Here is an 18,189-nt window from a genome sequence, read left to right as displayed (position 1 = left end):
TGCATGGAGGCACTTTGGGGCATAGAGACCTCTGAATGGGATCTACTGGGTAAGTATGCCAGTACCTTATGTAGGCCTCAGTGACCAAGGCTCTCTGGCTCATGCCTAGCTGTGTTAAGTGTGCAAAGCGTACTGTTCCTCAGGCTGGGCCCACAGCCTATCTTTGGCTTCTGTGAGAGTGCTGTCCCGAATCTCCTCTTGGAGCCAGTCGTCAGCACGGTGTCTATTGGCACTGCGGGTGTCTTTCAGTCAAGGAGGCCGTTCGCCTGCCAAAGAGAGTCTGCCCAGCGCTTCTTTCGCGAGGCTCTTGGGCGACTGGGGCACTCCACCTAGTCAACCCAGAGAGCAGTACGTTGCCCTGGCAGTGAATGTGAAAGGTATTTCCAGCATAGTTTTCGCTTTGGAGAACACGCAACTTTGGCCCACTAGGACAATCTTGCCGTGAAGAGACATAGGGCGGCTAGCGCTCTTCAGGCAGCTTGGAAACCAAGCGCAAGGCGCCTCCAAACCGGGAGAAAGCGTATCCTCCCATCCGCGTCCCACTTTCCAGCTGAATGACGCAGCATGTTTCTCTGAAGGCTCTGCCGAGCTATCTAGTACAAGTGAGAGAGTGCCTGCCTCTGCTGAGAAAGGTTTTGACGCGGGCATGGCTGGACATGCGGAAGAGCGTTTCCCAGGCCGTACAAAGTTTAGGTTTTGGTGATTCTGGATGGTCCCAAAGGCCCAGAACTGTCCCTGGGAAAGCTGTCCCTTTTCTTCTTTCTCCAGCTGCAAGTAAACATCTGGGAACTGACTGCCGTCCGCAGACGTCCTCGGGGAGCCCCCTGGTTTCATTTCTGACGCACATTGGTGTCTCACAGAAGAGCCCAAATTCCTCCTTGGGGGCAGAGCAGCACGGAATGTAAGGCTGTTTAGAACTGCGTACCTTGAGGCCGTTGGAAAGCCGTACAAACGAGCGCTATCAAGCGAACAGGGCAGCGCATCGCCATCATCGTTGCACGTTCATGGAGCCTAATCAAACGAATGCATTTACCTCCTGTGGCTCAAACACAACAGAGGAGTTGGAAGGCACACAGTGCCCTTTGACGGTTGTTCCCACGAACGTGAGTGCACAGTGTCTCGTGAAATAAATCCTTTAGAGTGTTGAAGCATTCCCTTAAGGCATGCTTCTTCGCTCCTATGACACTCCGAGGTGTTACTAACGGGGGAAATCTGGACTTTTACTTGAGGCCGTGAGGGGGCTCACAATTCTTTTGTCGGCGAGCTGCAGAGTGCTCTTGCTGAAGCTCCCAGCAAGGAACTGAGAGCAGCAGGCCTCACACGAGTGCAGTCAGACTGCTTCCCTCACGAGTAAACTCAGACTTCTTATGTGAGGCCTTCAGGCAGCAAAGAGACTGTGGGCGCGAAGAGTGTGCTTCAGGCAGCTTAGGACCTTCAACTGTCTCGTCTACCACGGAGGGGAATAAGGTTTGCCCAGGGTCGCCCCGTTTCCAACCTGAGCTCACGTAGTTATCCTCCGAGGTTCCTGATTGCCTCAAGGAAACACACGGGACGAACGGGGACCTTGCATGGAGGCACTTTGGGGCATAGAGACCTCTGAATGGGATCTACTGGGTAAGTATGCCAGTACCTTAGGTGGGCCTCAGTGACCAAGGCTCTCTGGCTCATGCCTACCTGTGTTAAGTGTGCAAAGCGTACTGTTCCTAAAGTAGGGCCCACAGCCTATCTTTGGCTTCTGTGAGAGTGCTGTCCCGAATACCCTCTTGGAGCCAGTCGTCAGCACGGTGTCTCTTGACACTGCGGTTCTCTTTCAGTCAAGGAGGCCGTTCGACTGCCAAACAGAGTCTGCCCAGCGCTTCTTTCGCGAGGCTCTTGGGCGACTGGGGCACTCCACCTAGTCAACCCAGAGAGCAGTACGTTGACCTGGCAGTGAATGTGAAAGGTATTGCCAGCACAGTTTTTGCCTTGGAGAACACGCAGCCTTGGCCCACGACGACAATCTTGCCGTGAAGAGACGTAGGGCCGCTAGTGCTGTTCAGGCAGCTTGGACGCCAAGCGCGAGGCCCCTCCTAACCGGGAGAAAGCGTATCCTCCCATCCGCGTCCCACTTTCAAGCTGAATGACGCAGCATGTTTCTCTGAAGGTTCTGCCGAGCTATCTAGAACAAGTGAGAGAGTGCCTGCCTCTGCTGAGAAAGGTTTTGACGCGGGGATGGCTGCACATACGGAAGAGCGTTCCCCAGGCCGTGCAACGTTTAGGCTTTGGTGATTCTGGACGGTCCCAAAGGCCCAGAACTGTCCCTGGGATAGCTATCTGTTTTCTTCTTTCTCCAGCTGCAAGTAAACATCTGGGAACTGACTGCCGTCCGCAGACGTCCTCGGGGAGCCCCCTGGTTTCATTGGTGACGCACGTTGGTGCTTCACCGAGGAGCCCAAATTCCTCCTTGAGGGCAGAAAAGCACGGAATGTAAGGCTGTTTACAACTGCGTACCCTGAGGCCGTTGGAAACCCGCACAAACGAGAGCTTTCAAGGGAACAGGGCAGCGCTGCGCCATCATCGTTGCACGTTCATGGAGCTTACTCAAACGAATGCATTTCCTTCCTGTGGCTCAAACACAACAGAGGAGTTGGAAGGCATACAGTGCCCTTTGACAGTTGTTACCACGAACGTGAGTGCACAGTGTCTCGTGAAATAAATCCCTTACAGTGTTGAAGCATTCCCTTAAGGCATGCTTCTTCGCTCCTATGGCACTCCGAGGTGTTACTAACGGGGGAAATCTGGACTTTTCCTTGAGGCCGTGGGGGGGCTCACGATTCTTTTGTCGGCGAGCTGCAGAGTGCTCTTGCTGAAGCTCCCAGCAAGGAACTCAGAGCAGCAGGCCTCACACGAGGGCACTCAGACTGCTTCCGTCACGAGTCAACTCAGACTTCTTATGTGAGGCCTTCAGGCAGCAAAGAGAAGGTGGGCGCGAGGAGTGTGCTTCAGGCAGCTTAGGACCCGCAACTGTCCCGTCTACCACGGAGGGGAATAAGGTTTGCCCAGGGTCGCCCAGTTTCAACCCTGAGCTCGCGGAGTTACCTTCAGTGGTTCCTGATTGCCTCAAGGAAACACACGGGAGGAACGGGGCCCTTCCATGGAGGCACTTTGGGGCACAGGGACCTCTGCATGGGACCTACTGGGTAAGTAGGCCAGTACCTTAGGTAGGCCTCAGTGACCAAGGCTCTCTGGCTCATGCCTAGCTGTGTACAGTGTGCAAAGCGCACTGTTCCTCAGGCTGGGCCCACAGCCTATCTTTGGCTTCTGTGAGAGTGCTGTCCCGAATCTCCTCTTGGAGCCAGTCGTCAGCACGGTGTCTCTTGGCACTGCGGTTCTCTTTCAGTCGAGGGGGCCGTTCGACTGTCAAAGAGAGTCTGCGCAGCGCTTCTTTCGCGAGGCTCTTGGACGACTGGGGCACTCCACCTAGTCAACCCAGAGAGCAGTACGTTGCCCCGGCAGCGAATGTGAAAGGTATTGCCAGCACAGTTTTCGCTTTGCAGAACACGCAGCCTTGGCCCACAACGACAATCTTGCCGTGAAGAGACGTAGGCCCGCTAGTGCCGTTCAGGCAGCTTGGAAGCCAAGCGCAAGGCGCCTCCAAACCGGGAGAAAGCGTACCCTCCCATCCGCGTCCCACTTTCCAGCTGAATGACGCAGCAGGTTTCTCTGAAGCTTCTGCCGAGCTATCTAGCACAAGTGAGAGAGTGCCTGCCTCTGCTGAGACAGGTTTTGACGCGGGGATGGCTGGACATGCGGAAGAGCGTTCCCCAGGCCGTGCAACGTTTAGGCTTTGGTGATTCTGGACGGTCTCAAAGGTCCAGAACTGTCCCGGGGAAAGCTGTCCCTGTTTTTCTTTCTCCAGCTGGAAGTAAACATCTGGGAACCGACTGCCGTACGCAGACGTCCTGGGGGAGCTCCCTGGTTTCATTTGTGACCCACGTTGGTGCTTCACAGAGGAGCCCAAATTCCTCCTTGGGGGCACAGCAGCACGGAATGTAAGGCTGTTTACAACTGCGTACCCTGAGGCCGTTGGAAAGCCGCACAAACGAGAGCTTTCAAGGGAACAGGGCAGCGCTGCGCCATCATCGTTGCACGTTCATGGAGCTTACTCAAACGAATGCATTTCCTTCCTGTGGCTCAAACACAACAGAGGAGTTGGAAGGCATACAGTGCCCTTTGACAGTTGTTACCACGAACGTGAGTGCACAGTGTCTCGTGAAATAAATCCCTTACAGTGTTGAAGCATTCCCTTAAGGCATGCTTCTTCGCTCCTATGGCACTCCGAGGTGTTACTAACGGGGGAAATCTGGACTTTTCCTTGAGGCCGTGGGGGGGCTCACGATTCTTTTGTCGGCGAGCTGCAGAGTGCTCTTGCTGAAGCTCCCAGCAAGGAACTCAGAGCAGCAGGCCTCACACGAGGGCACTCAGACTGCTTCCGTCACGAGTCAACTCAGACTTCTTATGTGAGGCCTTCAGGCAGCAAAGAGAAGGTGGGCGCGAGGAGTGTGCTTCAGGCAGCTTAGGACCCGCAACTGTCCCGTCTACCACGGAGGGGAATAAGGTTTGCCCAGGGTCGCCCAGTTTCAACCCTGAGCTCGCGGAGTTACCTTCAGTGGTTCCTGATTGCCTCAAGGAAACACACGGGAGGAACGGGGCCCTTCCGTGGAGGCACTTTGGGGCACAGGGACCTCTGCATGGGACCTACTGGGTAAGTAGGCCAGTACCTTAGGTAGGCCTCAGTGACCAAGGCTCTCTGGCTCATGCCTAGCTGTGTACAGTGTGCAAAGCGCACTGTTCCTCAGGCTGGGCCCACAGCCTATCTTTGGCTTCTGTGAGAGTGCTGTCCCGAATCTCCTCTTGGAGCCAGTCGTCAGCACGGTGTCTCTTGGCACTGCGGTTCTCTTTCAGTCGAGGGGGCCGTTCGACTGCCAAAGAGAGTCTGCGCAGCGCTTCTTTCGCGAGGCTCTTGGACGACTGGGGCACTCCACCTAGTCAACCCAGAGAGCAGTACGTTGCCCCGGCAGCGAATGTGAAAGGTATTGCCAGCACAGTTTTCGCTTTGCAGAACACGCAGCCTTGGCCCACAACGACAATCTTGCCGTGAAGAGACGTAGGCCCGCTAGTGCCGTTCAGGCAGCTTGGAAGCCAAGCGCAAGGCGCCTCCAAACCGGGAGAAAGCGTACCCTCCCATCCGCGTCCCACTTTCCAGCTGAATGACGCAGCAGGTTTCTCTGAAGCTTCTGCCGAGCTATCTAGCACAAGTGAGAGAGTGCCTGCCTCTGCTGAGACAGGTTTTGACGCGGGGATGGCTGGACATGCGGAAGAGCGTTCCCCAGGCCGTGCAACGTTTAGGCTTTGGTGATTCTGGACGGTCTCAAAGGTCCAGAACTGTCCCGGGGAAAGCTGTCCCTGTTTTTCTTTCTCCAGCTGGAAGTAAACATCTGGGAACCGACTGCCGTACGCAGACGTCCTGGGGGAGCCCCCTGGTTTCATTTGTGACCCACGTTGGTGCTTCACAGAGGAGCCCAAATTCCTCCTTGGGGGCACAGCAGCACGGAATGTAAGGCTGTTTACAACTGCGTACCCTGAGGCCGTTGGAAAGCCGCACAAACGAGAGCTTTCAAGGGAACAGGGCAGCGCTGCGCCATCATCGTTGCACGTTCATGGAGCTTACTCAAACGAATGCATTTCCTTCCTGTGGCTCAAACACAACAGAGGAGTTGGAAGGCATACAGTGCCCTTTGACAGTTGTTACCACGAACGTGAGTGCACAGTGTCTCGTGAAATAAATCCCTTACAGTGTTGAAGCATTCCCTTAAGGCATGCTTCTTCGCTCCTATGGCACTCCGAGGTGTTACTAACGGGGGAAATCTGGACTTTTCCTTGAGGCCGTGGGGGGGCTCACGATTCTTTTGTCGGCGAGCTGCAGAGTGCTCTTGCTGAAGCTCCCAGCAAGGAACTCAGAGCAGCAGGCCTCACACGAGGGCACTCAGACTGCTTCCGTCACGAGTCAACTCAGACTTCTTATGTGAGGCCTTCAGGCAGCAAAGAGAAGGTGGGCGCGAGGAGTGTGCTTCAGGCAGCTTAGGACCCGCAACTGTCCCGTCTACCACGGAGGGGAATAAGGTTTGCCCAGGGTCGCCCAGTTTCAACCCTGAGCTCGCGGAGTTACCTTCAGTGGTTCCTGATTGCCTCAAGGAAACACACGGGAGGAACGGGGCCCTTCCGTGGAGGCACTTTGGGGCACAGGGACCTCTGCATGGGACCTACTGGGTAAGTAGGCCAGTACCTTAGGTAGGCCTCAGTGACCAAGGCTCTCTGGCTCATGCCTAGCTGTGTACAGTGTGCAAAGCGCACTGTTCCTCAGGCTGGGCCCACAGCCTATCTTTGGCTTCTGTGAGAGTGCTGTCCCGAATCTCCTCTTGGAGCCAGTCGTCAGCACGGTGTCTCTTGGCACTGCGGTTCTCTTTCAGTCGAGGGGGCCGTTCGACTGCCAAAGAGAGTCTGCGCAGCGCTTCTTTCGCGAGGCTCTTGGACGACTGGGGCACTCCACCTAGTCAACCCAGAGAGCAGTACGTTGCCCCGGCAGCGAATGTGAAAGGTATTGCCAGCACAGTTTTCGCTTTGCAGAACACGCAGCCTTGGCCCACAACGACAATCTTGCCGTGAAGAGACGTAGGCCCGCTAGTGCCGTTCAGGCAGCTTGGAAGCCAAGCGCAAGGCGCCTCCAAACCGGGAGAAAGCGTACCCTCCCATCCGCGTCCCACTTTCCAGCTGAATGACGCAGCAGGTTTCTCTGAAGCTTCTGCCGAGCTATCTAGCACAAGTGAGAGAGTGCCTGCCTCTGCTGAGACAGGTTTTGACGCGGGGATGGCTGGACATGCGGAAGAGCGTTCCCCAGGCCGTGCAACGTTTAGGCTTTGGTGATTCTGGACGGTCTCAAAGGTCCAGAACTGTCCCGGGGAAAGCTGTCCCTGTTTTTCTTTCTCCAGCTGGAAGTAAACATCTGGGAACCGACTGCCGTACGCAGACGTCCTGGGGGAGCCCCCTGGTTTCATTTGTGACCCACGTTGGTGCTTCACAGAGGAGCCCAAATTCCTCCTTGGGGGCACAGCAGCACGGAATGTAAGGCTGTTTACAACTGCGTACCCTGAGGCCGTTGGAAAGCCGCACAAACGAGAGCTTTCAAGGGAACAGGGCAGCGCTGCGCCATCATCGTTGCACGTTCATGGAGCTTACTCAAACGAATGCATTTCCTTCCTGTGGCTCAAACACAACAGAGGAGTTGGAAGGCATACAGTGCCCTTTGACAGTTGTTACCACGAACGTGAGTGCACAGTGTCTCGTGAAATAAATCCCTTACAGTGTTGAAGCATTCCCTTAAGGCATGCTTCTTCGCTCCTATGGCACTCCGAGGTGTTACTAACGGGGGAAATCTGGACTTTTCCTTGAGGCCGTGGGGGGGCTCACGATTCTTTTGTCGGCGAGCTGCAGAGTGCTCTTGCTGAAGCTCCCAGCAAGGAACTCAGAGCAGCAGGCCTCACACGAGGGCACTCAGACTGCTTCCGTCACGAGTCAACTCAGACTTCTTATGTGAGGCCTTCAGGCAGCAAAGAGAAGGTGGGCGCGAGGAGTGTGCTTCAGGCAGCTTAGGACCCGCAACTGTCCCGTCTACCACGGAGGGGAATAAGGTTTGCCCAGGGTCGCCCAGTTTCAACCCTGAGCTCGCGGAGTTACCTTCAGTGGTTCCTGATTGCCTCAAGGAAACACACGGGAGGAACGGGGCCCTTCCATGGAGGCACTTTGGGGCACAGGGACCTCTGCATGGGACCTACTGGGTAAGTAGGCCAGTACCTTAGGTAGGCCTCAGTGACCAAGGCTCTCTGGCTCATGCCTAGCTGTGTACAGTGTGCAAAGCGCACTGTTCCTCAGGCTGGGCCCACAGCCTATCTTTGGCTTCTGTGAGAGTGCTGTCCCGAATCTCCTCTTGGAGCCAGTCGTCAGCACGGTGTCTCTTGGCACTGCGGTTCTCTTTCAGTCAAGGGGGCCGTTCGACTGTCAAAGAGAGTCTGCGCAGCGCTTCTTTCGCGAGGCTCTTGGACGACTGGGGCACTCCACCTAGTCAACCCAGAGAGCAGTACGTTGCCCCGGCAGCGAATGTGAAAGGTATTGCCAGCACAGTTTTCGCTTTGCAGAACACGCAGCCTTGGCCCACAACGACAATCTTGCCGTGAAGAGACGTAGGCCCGCTAGTGCCGTTCAGGCAGCTTGGAAGCCAAGCGCAAGGCGCCTCCAAACCGGGAGAAAGCGTACCCTCCCATCCGCGTCCCACTTTCCAGCTGAATGACGCAGCAGGTTTCTCTGAAGCTTCTGCCGAGCTATCTAGCACAAGTGAGAGAGTGCCTGCCTCTGCTGAGACAGGTTTTGACGCGGGGATGGCTGGACATGCGGAAGAGCGTTCCCCAGGCCGTGCAACGTTTAGGCTTTGGTGATTCTGGACGGTCTCAAAGGTCCAGAACTGTCCCGGGGAAAGCTGTCCCTGTTTTTCTTTCTCCAGCTGGAAGTAAACATCTGGGAACCGACTGCCGTACGCAGACGTCCTGGGGGAGCCCCCTGGTTTCATTTGTGACCCACGTTGGTGCTTCACAGAGGAGCCCAAATTCCTCCTTGGGGGCACAGCAGCACGGAATGTAAGGCTGTTTACAACTGCGTACCCTGAGGCCGTTGGAAAGCCGCACAAACGAGAGCTTTCAAGGGAACAGGGCAGCGCTGCGCCATCATCGTTGCACGTTCATGGAGCTTACTCAAACGAATGCATTTCCTTCCTGTGGCTCAAACACAACAGAGGAGTTGGAAGGCATACAGTGCCCTTTGACAGTTGTTACCACGAACGTGAGTGCACAGTGTCTCGTGAAATAAATCCCTTACAGTGTTGAAGCATTCCCTTAAGGCATGCTTCTTCGCTCCTATGGCACTCCGAGGTGTTACTAACGGGGGAAATCTGGACTTTTCCTTGAGGCCGTGGGGGGGCTCACGATTCTTTTGTCGGCGAGCTGCAGAGTGCTCTTGCTGAAGCTCCCAGCAAGGAACTCAGAGCAGCAGGCCTCACACGAGGGCACTCAGACTGCTTCCGTCACGAGTCAACTCAGACTTCTTATGTGAGGCCTTCAGGCAGCAAAGAGAAGGTGGGCGCGAGGAGTGTGCTTCAGGCAGCTTAGGACCCGCAACTGTCCCGTCTACCACGGAGGGGAATAAGGTTTGCCCAGGGTCGCCCAGTTTCAACCCTGAGCTCGCGGAGTTACCTTCAGTGGTTCCTGATTGCCTCAAGGAAACACACGGGAGGAACGGGGCCCTTCCATGGAGGCACTTTGGGGCACAGGGACCTCTGCATGGGACCTACTGGGTAAGTAGGCCAGTACCTTAGGTAGGCCTCAGTGACCAAGGCTCTCTGGCTCATGCCTAGCTGTGTACAGTGTGCAAAGCGCACTGTTCCTCAGGCTGGGCCCACAGCCTATCTTTGGCTTCTGTGAGAGTGCTGTCCCGAATCTCCTCTTGGAGCCAGTCGTCAGCACGGTGTCTCTTGGCACTGCGGTTCTCTTTCAGTCAAGGGGGCCGTTCGACTGTCAAAGAGAGTCTGCCCAGCGCTTCTTTCGCGAGGCTCTTGGACGACTGGGGCACTCCACCTAGTCAACCCAGAGAGCAGTACGTTGCCCCGGCAGCGAATGTGAAAGGTATTGCCAGCACAGTTTTCGCTTTGCAGAACACGCAGCCTTGGCCCACAACGACAATCTTGCCGTGAAGAGACGTAGGCCCGCTAGTGCCGTTCAGGCAGCTTGGAAGCCAAGCGCAAGGCGCCTCCAAACCGGGAGAAAGCGTACCCTCCCATCCGCGTCCCACTTTCCAGCTGAATGACGCAGCAGGTTTCTCTGAAGCTTCTGCCGAGCTATCTAGCACAAGTGAGAGAGTGCCTGCCTCTGCTGAGACAGGTTTTGACGCGGGGATGGCTGGACATGCGGAAGAGCGTTCCCCAGGCCGTGCAACGTTTAGGCTTTGGTGATTCTGGACGGTCTCAAAGGTCCAGAACTGTCCCGGGGAAAGCCGTCCCTGTTTTTCTTTCTCCAGCTGGAAGTAAACATCTGGGAACCGACTGCCGTACGCAGACGTCCTGGGGGAGCCCCCTGGTTTCATTTGTGACGCACGTTGGTGCTTCACAGAGGAGCCCAAATTCCTCCTTGGGGGCACAGCAGCACGGAATGTAAGGCTGTTTACAACTGCGTACCCTGAGGCCGTTGGAAAGCCGCACAAACGAGAGCTTTCAAGGGAACAGGGCAGCGCTGCGCCATCATCGTTGCACGTTCATGGAGCTTACTCAAACGAATGCATTTCCTTCCTGTGGCTCAAACACAACAGAGGAGTTGGAAGGCATACAGTGCCCTTTGACAGTTGTTACCACGAACGTGAGTGCACAGTGTCTCGTGAAATAAATCCCTTACAGTGTTGAAGCATTCCCTTAAGGCATGCTTCTTCGCTCCTATGGCACTCCGAGGTGTTACTAACGGGGGAAATCTGGACTTTTCCTTGAGGCCGTGGGGGGGCTCACGATTCTTTTGTCGGCGAGCTGCAGAGTGCTCTTGCTGAAGCTCCCAGCAAGGAACTCAGAGCAGCAGGCCTCACACGAGGGCACTCAGACTGCTTCCGTCACGAGTCAACTCAGACTTCTTATGTGAGGCCTTCAGGCAGCAAAGAGAAGGTGGGCGCGAGGAGTGTGCTTCAGGCAGCTTAGGACCCGCAACTGTCCCGTCTACCACGGGGGGGAATAAGGTTTGCCCAGGGTCGCCCAGTTTCAACCCTGAGCTCGCGGAGTTACCTTCAGTGGTTCCTGATTGCCTCAAGGAAACACACGGGAGGAACGGGGCCCTTCCGTGGAGGCACTTTGGGGCACAGGGACCTCTGCATGGGACCTACTGGGTAAGTAGGCCAGTACCTTAGGTAGGCCTCAGTGACCAAGGCTCTCTGGCTCATGCCTAGCTGTGTACAGTGTGCAAAGCGCACTGTTCCTCAGGCTGGGCCCACAGCCTATCTTTGGCTTCTGTGAGAGTGCTGTCCCGAATCTCCTCTTGGAGCCAGTCGTCAGCACGGTGTCTCTTGGCACTGCGTTTCTCTTTCAGTCGAGGGGGCCGTTCGACTGTCAAAGAGAGTCTGCGCAGCGCTTCTTTCGCGAGGCTCTTGGACGACTGGGGCACTCCACCTAGTCAACCCAGAGAGCAGTACGTTGCCCCGGCAGCGAATGTGAAAGGTATTGCCAGCACAGTTTTCGCTTTGCAGAACACGCAGCCTTGGCCCACAACGACAATCTTGCCGTGAAGAGACGTAGGCCCGCTAGTGCCGTTCAGGCAGCTTGGAAGCCAAGCGCAAGGCGCCTCCAAACCGGGAGAAAGCGTACCCTCCCATCCGCGTCCCACTTTCCAGCTGAATGACGCAGCAGGTTTCTCTGAAGCTTCTGCCGAGCTATCTAGCACAAGTGAGAGAGTGCCTGCCTCTGCTGAGACAGGTTTTGACGCGGGGATGGCTGGATATGCGGAAGAGCGTTCCCCAGGCCGTGCAACGTTTAGGCTTTGGTGATTCTGGACGGTCTCAAAGGTCCAGAACTGTCCCGGGGAAAGCTGTCCCTGTTTTTCTTTCTCCAGCTGGAAGTAAACATCTGGGAACCGACTGCCGTACGCAGACGTCCTGGGGGAGCTCCCTGGTTTCATTTGTGACCCACGTTGGTGCTTCACAGAGGAGCCCAAATTCCTCCTTGGGGGCACAGCAGCACGGAATGTAAGGCTGTGTACAACTGCGTACCCTGAGGCCGTTGGAAAGCCGCACAAACGAGAGCTTTCAAGGGAACAGGGCAGCGCTGCGCCATCATCGTTGCACGTTCAGGGAGCTTACTCAAACGAATGCATTTCCTTCCTGTGGCTCAAACACAACAGAGGAGTTGGAAGGCATACAGTGCCCTTTGACAGTTGTTACCACGAACGTGAGTGCACAGTGTCTCGTGAAATAAATCCCTTACAGTGTTGAAGCATTCCCTTAAGGCATGCTTCTTCGCTCCTATGGCACTCCGAGGTGTTACTAACGGGGGAAATCTGGACTTTTCCTTGAGGCCGTGGGGGGGCTCACGATTCTTTTGTCGGCGAGCTGCAGAGTGCTCTTGCTGAAGCTCCCAGCAAGGAACTCAGAGCAGCAGGCCTCACACGAGGGCACTCAGACTGCTTCCGTCACGAGTCAACTCAGACTTCTTATGTGAGGCCTTCAGGCAGCAAAGAGAAGGTGGGCGCGAAGAGTGTGCTTCAGGCAGCTTAGGACCCGCAACTGTCCCGTCTACCACGGGGGGGAATAAGGTTTGCCCAGGGTCGCCCAGTTTCAACCCTGAGCTCGCGGAGTTACCTTCAGTTGTTCCTGATTGCCTCAAGGAAACACACGGGAGGAACGGGGCCCTTCCGTGGAGGCACTTTGGGGCACAGGGACCTCTGCATGGGACCTACTGGGTAAGTAGGCCAGTACCTTAGGTAGGCCTCAGTGACCAAGGCTCTCTGGCTCATGCCTAGCTGTGTACAGTGTGCAAAGCGCACTGTTAATCAGGCTGGGCCCACAGCCTATCTTTGGCTTCTGTGAGAGTGCAGTCCCGAATCTCCTCTTGGAGCCAGTCGTCAGCACGGTGTCTCTTGGCACTGCGGTTCTCTTTCAGTCAAGGGGGCCGTTCGACTGCCAAAGAGAGTCTGCGCAGCGCTTCTTTCGCGAGGCTCTTGGACGACTGGGGCACTCCACCTAGTCAACCCAGAGAGCAGTACGTTGCCCCGGCAGCGAATGTGAAAGGTATTGCCAGCACAGTTTTCGCTTTGCAGAACACGCAGCCTTGGCCCACAACGACAATCTTGCCGTGAAGAGACGTAGGGCCGCTAGTGCCGTTCAGGCAGCTTGGAAGCCAAGCGCAAGGCGCCTCCAAACCGGGAGAAAGCGTACCCTCCCATCCGCGTCCCACTTTCCAGCTGAATGACGCAGCAGGTTTCTCTGAAGCTTCTGCCGAGCTATCTAGCACAAGTGAGAGAGTGCCTGCCTCTGCTGAGACAGGTTTTGACGCGGGGATGGCTGGACATGCGGAAGAGCGTTCCCCAGGCGGTGCAACGTTTAGGCTTTGGTGATTCTGGACGGTCTCAAAGGTCCAGAACTGTCCCGGGGAAAGCCGTCCCTGTTTTTCTTTCTCCAGCTGGAAGTAAACATCTGGGAACCGACTGCCGTACGCAGACGTCCTGGGGGAGCCCCCTGGTTTCATTTGTGACGCACGTTGGTGCTTCACAGAGGAGCCCAAATTCCTCCTTGGGGGCACAGCAGCACGGAATGTAAGGCTGTGTACAACTGCGTACCCTGAGGCCGTTGGAAAGCCGCACAAACGAGAGCTTTCAAGGGAACAGGGCAGCGCTGCGCCATCATCGTTGCACGTTCAGGGAGCTTACTCAAACGAATGCATTTCCTTCCTGTGGCTCAAACACAACAGAGGAGTTGGAAGGCATACAGTGCCCTTTGACAGTTGTTACCACGAACGTGAGTGCACAGTGTCTCGTGAAATAAATCCCTTACAGTGTTGAAGCATTCCCTTAAGGCATGCTTCTTCGCTCCTATGGCACTCCGAGGTGTTACTAACGGGGAATTCTGGACTTTTCCTTGAGGCCGTGGGGGGGCTCACGATTCTTTTGTCGGCGAGCTGCAGAGTGCTCTTGCTGAAGCTCCCAGCAAGGAACTCAGAGCAGCAGGCCTCACACGAGGGCACTCAGACTGCTTCCGTCACGAGTCAACTCAGACTTCTTATGTGAGGCCTTCCGGCAGCAAAGAGAAGGTGGGCGCGAAGAGTGTGCTTCAGGCAGCTTAGGACCCGCAACTGTCCCGTCTACCACGGGGGGGAATAAGGTTTGCCCAGGGTCGCCCAGTTTCAACCCTGAGCTCGCGGAGTTACCTTCAGTGCTTCCTGATTGCCTCAAGGAAACACACGGGAGGAACAGGGCCCTTCCATGGAGGCACTTTGGGGCACAGGGACCTCTGCATGGGACCTACTGGGTAAGTAGGCCAGTACCTTAGGTAGGCCTCAGTGACCAAGGCTCTCTGGCTCATGCCTAGCTGTGTACAGTGTGCAAAGCGCACTGTTCCTCAAGCTGGGCCCACAGCCTATCTTTGGCTTCTGTGAGAGTGCTGTCCCGAATCTCCTCTTGGAGCCAGTCGTCAGCACGGTGTCTCTTGGCACTGCGGTTCTCTTTCAGTCAAGGGGGCCGTTCGACTGTCAAAGAGAGTCTGCCCAGCGCTTCTTTCGCCAGGCTCTTGGACGACTGGGGCACTCCACCTAGTCAACCCAGAGAGCAGTACGTTGCCCCGGCAGCGAATGTGAAAGGTATTGCCAGCACAGTTTTCGCTTTGCAGAACACGCAGCCTTGGCCCACAACGACAATCTTGCCGTGAAGAGACGTAGGCCCGCTAGTGCCGTTCAGGCAGCTTGGAAGCCAAGCGCAAGGCGCCTCCAAACCGGGAGAAAGCGTACCCTCCCATCCGCGTCTCACTTTCCAGCTGAATGACGCAGCAGGTTTCTCTGAAGGTTCTGCCGAGCTATCTAGCACAAGTGAGAGAGTGCCTGCCTCTGCTGAGACAGATTTTGGCGCGGGGATGGCTGGACATGCGGAAGAGCGTTCCCCAGGCCGTGCAACGTTTAGGCTTTGGTGATTCTGGACGGTCTCAAAGGTCCAGAACTGTCCCTGGGAAAGCTGTCTATGTTTTTCTTTCTCCAGCTGGAAGTAAACATCTGGGAACCGACTGCCGTACGCAGACGTCCTGGGGGAGCCCCGTGGTTTCATTTGTGTCGCACGTTGGTGCTTCACAGAGGAGCCCAAATTCCTCCTTGGGGGCACAGCAGCACGGAATGTAAGGCTGTTTAGAACTGCGTACCCTGCGGCCGTTGGAAAGCCGCACAAACGAGAGCTTTCAAGGGAACAGGGCAGCGCTGCGCCATCATCGTTGCACGTTCATGGAGCTTACTGAAACGAATGCATTTCCTTCCTGTGGCTCAAACACAACAGAGGAGTTGGAAGGCATACAGTGCCCTTTGACAGTTGTTACCACGAACGTGAGTGCACAGTGTCTCGTGAAATAAATCCCTTACAGTGTTGAAGCATTCCCTTAAGGCATGCTTCTTCGCTCCTATGGCACTCCGAGGTGTTACTAACGGGGGAAATCTGGACTTTTCCTTGAGGCCGTGGGGGGGCTCACGATTCTTTTGTCGGCGAGCTGCAGAGTGCTCTTGCTGAAGCTCCCAGCAAGGAACTCAGAGCAGCAGGCCTCACACGAGGGCACTCAGACTGCTTCCGTCACGAGTCAACTCAGACTTCTTATGTGAGGCCTTCAGGCAGCAAAGAGAAGGTGGGCGCGAGGAGTGTGCTTCAGGCAGCTTAGGACCCGCAACTGTCCCGTCTACCACGGGGGGGAATAAGGTTTGCCCAGGGTCGCCCAGTTTCAACCCTGAGCTCGCGGAGTTACCTTCAGTGCTTCCTGATTGCCTCAAGGAAACACACGGGAGGAACAGGGCCCTTCCATGGAGGCACTTTGGGGCACAGGGACCTCTGCATGGGACCTAATGGGTATGTAGGCCGGTACCTTAGGTAGGCCTCAGTGACCAAGGCTCTCTGGTTCATGCCTAGCTGTGTACAGTGTGCAAAGCGCACTGTTCCTCAGGCTGGGCCCACAGCCTATCTTTGGCTTCTGTGAGAGTGCTGTCCCGAATCTCCTCTTGGAGCCAGTCGTCAGCACGGTGTCTCTTGGCACTGCGGTTCTCTTTCAGTCAAGGGGGCCGTTCGACTGTCAAAGAGAGTCTGCCCAGCGCTTCTTTCGCCAGGCTCTTGGACGACTGGGGCACTCCACCTAGTCAACCCAGAGAGCAGTACGTTGCCCCGGCAGCGAATGTGAAAGGTATTGCCAGCACAGTTTTCGCTTTGCAGAACACGCAGCCTTGGCCCACAACGACAATCTTGCCGTGAAGAGACGTAGGGCCGCTAGTGCCGTTCAGGCAGCTTGGAAGCCAAGCGCAAGGCGCCTCCAAACCGGGAGAAAGCGTACCCTCCCATCCGCGTCCCACTGTCCAGCTGAATGACGCAGCAGGTTTCTCTGAAGCTTCTGCCGAGCTATCTAGCACAAGTGAGAGAGTGCCTGCCTCTGCTGAGACAGGTTTTGACGCGGGGATGGCTGGACATGCGGAAGAGCGTTCCCCAGGCCGTGCAACGTTTAGGCTTTGGTGATTCTGGACGGTCTCAAAGGTCCAGAACTGTCCCGGGGAAAGCTGTCCCTGTTTTTCTTTCTCCAGCTGGAAGTAAACATCTGGGAACCGACTGCCGTACGCAGACGTCCTGGGGGAGCCCCCTGGTTTCATTTGTGACGCACGTTGGTGCTTCACAGAGGAGCCCAAATTCCTCCTTGGGGGCACAGCAGCACGGAATGTAAGGCTGTGTACAACTGCGTACCCTGAGGCCGTTGGAAAGCCGCACAAACGAGAGCTTTCAAGGGAACAGGGCAGCGCTGCGCCATCATCGTTGCACGTTCAGGGAGCTTACTCAAACGAATGCATTTCCTTCCTGTGGCTCAAACACAACAGAGGAGTTGGAAGGCATACAGTGCCCTTTGACAGTTGTTACCACGAACGTGAGTGCACAGTGTCTCGTGAAATAAATCCCTTACAGTGTTGAAGCATTCCCTTAAGGCATGCTTCTTCGCTCCTATGGCACTCCGAGGTGTTACTAACGGGGGAAATCTGGACTTTTCCTTGAGGCCGTGGGGGGGCTCACGATTCTTTTGTCGGCGAGCTGCAGAGTGCTCTTGCTGAAGCTCCCAGCAAGGAACTCAGAGCAGCAGGCCTCACACGAGGGCACTCAGACTGCTTCCGTCACGAGTCAACTCAGACTTCTTATGTGAGGCCTTCAGGCAGCAAAGAGAAGGTGGGCGCGAGGAGTGTGCTTCAGGCAGCTTAGGACCCGCAACTGTCCCGTCTACCACGGGGGGGAATAAGGTTTGCCCAGGGTCGCCCAGTTTCAACCCTGAGCTCGCGGAGTTACCTTCAGTGCTTCCTGATTGCCTCAAGGAAACACACGGGAGGAACAGGGCCCTTCCATGGAGGCACTTTGGGGCACAGGGACCTCTGCATGGGACCTACTGGGTAAGTAGGCCGGTACCTTAGGTAGGCCTCAGTGACCAAGGCTCTCTGGCTCATGCCTAGCTGTGTACAGTGTGCAAAGCGCACTGTTCCTCAGGCTGGGCCCACAGCCTATCTTTGGCTTCTGTGAGAGTGCTGTCCCGAATCTCCTCTTGGAGCCAGTCGTCAGCACGGTGTCTCTTGGCACTGCGGTTCTCTTTCAGTCAAGGGGGCCGTTCGACTGTCAAAGAGAGTCTGCCCAGCGCTTCTTTCGCCAGGCTCTTGGACGACTGGGGCACTCCACCTAGTCAACCCAGAGAGCAGTACGTTGCCCCGGCAGCGAATGTGAAAGGTATTGCCAGCACAGTTTTCGCTTTGCAGAACACGCAGCCTTGGCCCACAACGACAATCTTGCCGTGAAGAGACGTAGGCCCGCTAGTGCCGTTCAGGCAGCTTGGAAGCCAAGCGCAAGGCGCCTCCAAACCGGGAGAAAGCGTACCCTCCCATCCGCGTCCCACTTTCCAGCTGAATGACGCAGCAGGTTTCTCTGAAGCTTCTGCCGAGCTATCTAGCACAAGTGAGAGAGTGCCTGCCTCTGCTGAGACAGGTTTTGGCGCGGGGATGGCTGGACATGCGGAAGAGCGTTCCCCAGGCCGTGCAACGTTTAGGCTTTGGTGATTCTGGACGGTCTCAAAGGTCCAGAACTGTCCCGGGGAAAGCTGTCCCTGTTTTTCTTTCTCCAGCTGGAAGTAAACATCTGGGAACCGACTGCCGTACGCAGACGTCCTGGGGGAGCCCCCTGGTTTCATTTGTGTCGCACGTTGGTGCTTCACAGAGGAGCCCAAATTCCTCCTTGGGGGCACAGCAGCACGGAATGTAAGGCTGTTTACAACTGCGTACCCTGAGGCCGTTGGAAAGCCGCACAAACGAGAGCTTTCAAGGGAACAGGG

Source organism: Delphinapterus leucas, chromosome 15 (genome assembly GCF_059928025.1).
Source record: "Delphinapterus leucas isolate spDelLeu-1000000601 "Yukka" chromosome 15, BTC_Dleu_Yukka2, whole genome shotgun sequence".
Taxonomy (NCBI): Eukaryota; Metazoa; Chordata; class Mammalia; order Artiodactyla; family Monodontidae; genus Delphinapterus; species Delphinapterus leucas.
This window is presented reverse-complemented; position numbering follows the sequence as displayed.